Genomic DNA, 4,147 nt, shown 5'->3' with positions numbered 1-4,147 from the left:
AACTGAAAAATACAAGAAAATACATGTATTTTAAATAAATAAATAAATAAATTGCTACTAAAAAATAATGTGTTAACAATGAAATCAAGAAAGAAACCAAAAGATACATTTAGACAAATAATGAAAATACAACACCCCAAAAATCTATGGGACACAGCCAAAGCAGTACTAAGAGGGAAATTCATAGACATACAGGTCTACCTCAAGAAACAGAAGAGCCCTAGCCAGTGTGGCTCAGTTGGTTGAGCATCATCTCATGCACCAAGAGGATGCTGGTTCAATTCCTGGTCAAGGCACATACCTGGGTTGTGGGCTCGATTCCCAGTAGGGGGCATGCAGGAGACAGTCAACTGATGTTTCTCTCATCTATGTTTCTCCCTCTCCCTTCCTCTCTCTCTACAATCAATAAAAACATAATCTTTTTTTAAAAAAGAAGAAATAAATAAACAGATCGACATTCAACCTGTGATGCTGAGGCAGCGGGGCTCAGCTCTGCCCGGACGTGGTCTGGACTCGCACATAGTTCCGTGGTGCATGGATCCCAGGCTGAGATGGAGCAAGAGGAGGAGGTGCTGAACCAGTGGCAGGCAGCTCCGCACCAGATGGCAGGGAATATTGAGAAGTCAATGTGCATCTTGGACATGTCTCCATCTCCCAAAAGCAGTGGAGTGCACACCTCTTAGAACCATGGCACATCAGGCATTCAACACATCCTTCAGGGTCCACAGTTGGAGAAGATCCCCTAGGTTTCTGCTCAGGAGCCCAGGCAGAATGCAAATGAAATGGGGCCACAGTTTAGTGTGTTACTGCCTTGAGCATAATGTGAACTTTTGACCCCAAGTGACTTTCCCTCCTTCCCAAATGATTTACTGTCAGAGAATGTCTCCCTCTCAAACAGGAATGATGATTTTCAAGGGGTCCCAAATGATGTCCTTTGGAGAGCCCAATATTCCAAGGGTGGTCATGACCTTCAGTGGGAATCTAAGCATGCCCCCCATGGGCCACCAGTCACAGCGTTCTGTTGGGAGCCATTATAAATCACATATACATCTCCAGCTTACAACAAGAGGTTTCTGGCTCCTCCAAGCCAACTCCCGATTTGGCCTGGAGTTAAAAGTTAACCTTGCGATTTAGCCTGGAGTTAAAAGATAACATACCCTCACCCTAAGCACAAAGCTGCTACATCTCCGCTGATAAGCTCACAGCTGCGACATTCCAGAGCTACATTCCTAGTGATAGGCTACCTCCTTGCCCAACCCCCCTCCTCCAGAACTACATAAATTCTACCCGCTGTAAAAATAAAACTGAGGCTTGATCAGAACTTTGTCTTGCCTCCATTTCTTCGCGTCTCCTATCCTCTCATTCCTTTGCAGGATTTGGTGCGGTGTACCCACGAAGCATGCCCTGCAGGTCGGGGCAGCGTTCCACATTAGGACACCAATAATGCATTATTCTGGTCATTCTAATAGAAACCCTTTGACACCTAAAATGTTATTGCCATCTGCTGGGGTCCAGGCAGGGCTCTCCTCTTTGGCTCAGATGTTGCCACCTAGAGATCCCCACAACTGTGGAATGCCCTCAAATGGGTCCTCGTCATTGCTGACTTTAAAATCCCTGAACTCTTGTTAGCCAGCCAGCCTCCCAGGAAGACCCCTTCCTATCTGAGCAGCCCATACCTTCTCCACAAAGAGCAGAGCAGAATTGCAGGGTCCCAGAAAGGCTCACAGGAGCAGATCTCCAGTTGCAAGGCCTTATTGCTGCCAGTATGAGAACTTTAGAAAAGCTTACACCAAGCGCTCCCACCTCCTGAGTCACCAACACAAACACACAGTTGAGAGGCCCTATAAATGTGAGTGGGAAGGTTTTACGTGGTCTTTCTTCCATTCTGATGAGCTTAGACAACATATGTGGATACACACCAGATACAGGCCACATAGATGTGATCAATGCGGCCAAGAATTCATGAGATCTGACCATCTCAGGCAACACCAAAAGACTCATCTGTGGATTCCAGGATCCCCCAATCCACAGGCCAACGATGAAAAGATGGCTGGTCTTCCTGCTCCTGGTCTTTAGTCAATCTATTCTTCCCTTCATTTTGGCTTCTCTACCCAGATCCTGCTTGACTCTGACCAGCTAGTCTCTTTAGTAGGTATAAGCTTATTTGCAGACTGAGAAAGATTATGAGGCAGTGTTGAATGAAGCCCATATTAGCTGGACCCCATCAGGAACTCTTCAAAAAATGGATGTCATTACCTCTTTGGGGCTACTTACTGTTGCTGAATTTATCTACATGGAAAGATGAAGCAAAGTAGAGATTGTGAGCTTTATTAAAAAGCTCTTTATGTCACTCCCCAACTTGAAACTCTTCAGTGACTCTCCTTGCCTGCTACAAAAAATCCAACATCTTTATCTTGGTCTTCCACAGTTTCCAGAGCCAGGCTATGTTCAAATCCTGAACATACCACTTACTGGCCATGAGACCTTGGCAAAGGTCTTCTGGTAAGTGAAAAAAATACTATTAGACTGTTTGGGACACATCTTATGTATTGAACCAGATTCTGTCCAGAATTCACCAGCCACATGCCCGAAGTTTGTCTCCTCCCACCACTTTCAGACTTGGATGGAATGGCCCACTGCAGGGCATGGGATCTGGCATTTTGAGTAGGCACTAGCAACACAGAAGCATGGGGGAGTTAATCCTCTTGGGCAACATTTGACTAATGAGAGGTGGGAAAGACCAGGGCAGATAAATTCCCTCTTCTTTCCTCCCTTCCTTGAATTGCAGCAAGACACTGTTTCTCCAAATAATACACCCAATGGGGAGATGTCCCAAGTAGCCAGTGAACACACCTGCTGTGCTTCAAGATTTGTCATGAAGCAGGATCCCACCTGATATTACCTTGCATTGCCTCCCATTCTCCCTGCCTTGCTTTTCTTTTCTCCCTCTCACTGCCTTGGGTTTACACCACCAAATATAATATTGGTATGTCATTCTTGTGTTAGGCTCTGTTTTCTAGGTGACTTACGGGTGGAGGACATTAGAATGGGGCAGAGAAGGACAAACCCACTGTAACTTCACCTTCTCCTTACAGAGCTCAGGTACCAGATACCTTGTATTAAATGGCCTGTTCTGCTCCTCCCCTTGGTTGAGTGTATAAATGGCTATCCTGACAACTCAACCAGGTACTTCAAACCTCATTTCTGGAATTCTCAGCCAGCCATTTTTCTGACCAGCAAACTAATAGAAAGAAATTTACCCAAGGTCTCAAGTGTACTCTCAAGTAGCAGAGCTGGGATCCCAAGCAGGATTTGTCTACTCCAGAGGTACATCTCTTAGCTATGATGCCTTCCATAGATGTTGCCTGTTCCTACTCTAATGCCAAGCACTGCCAGGTGATTCCACAGTGAGATGGATCAAGACTGGTTCCTGTACCACAGGAACCATTTGGTCTAGGGCCTAAGAGGTCCACCTAGGTGCAGTAACCATGGAGAGGAGGAGCACCTAAAGGGGAAGATCATAAAGATGTATGCTCCCCGACAAGGGATTGGCCCCACAACCTTGGGTATGTGCCCTGACTGGGAATCAAACCAGCAGTTTTTTGGTGCACAGGACCATGCTTAGCCAACTGAGACACACTGGCCAGACTCCGCAAATATTTTTAAGTCTACAGTTCAGAGCTGTGGGGATTCATGGTGGATGGCATGGAAACAACAGTGTGCCAGGGAAGGAGACTTCTCAAGGAGGTGCCCAAGTCAGACCTGAAGAGCTCATGGGGCTTAGCCAGACTTGCCATTTCCTGGATGTCTACCTTGGTCATGCTTAGTGCTGGACACTAAGAACTCAGAATATGACAAAATGGCAGCCAAATAGGCAGACATGTCCTGAGCCTTATCCCAGAGCAGATAGAAAGAGCATCTAAATCAAATAACATCCACCCAGAATTAGCGAAGTGGACACTGCTGGTGAGACAATTCACAGCCAGGAAGGGCAGAGGACACCTGGAGAATGGTAGGATCGGGGATCTGGGCTGGAGAGAGTTGCGAGACCTCTGAGCCAAGAGGGTTGGAAGGAAGCTGCACGGCACCAAGTCCCCTTGGAAACAAGCATAACATCTGACTGTGGAAAGGAAGTTCACAGGGCTGC

General features: G+C 46.5%; 1 pseudogene; it reads left to right on the top strand.

The window, feature by feature from the left end:
- Positions 1-1,488: 1,488 nt before the first annotated feature.
- On the top strand, positions 1,489-2,076 carry LOC102433017 (annotated as a pseudogene).
- Positions 2,077-4,147: the final 2,071 nt, after the last annotated feature.

This window comes from Myotis lucifugus, unplaced genomic scaffold (genome assembly GCF_000147115.1).
Source record: "Myotis lucifugus unplaced genomic scaffold, Myoluc2.0 scaffold_19, whole genome shotgun sequence".
NCBI classification, from domain to species: Eukaryota; Metazoa; Chordata; class Mammalia; order Chiroptera; family Vespertilionidae; genus Myotis; species Myotis lucifugus.
This window is presented reverse-complemented; position numbering and strand designations above follow the sequence as displayed.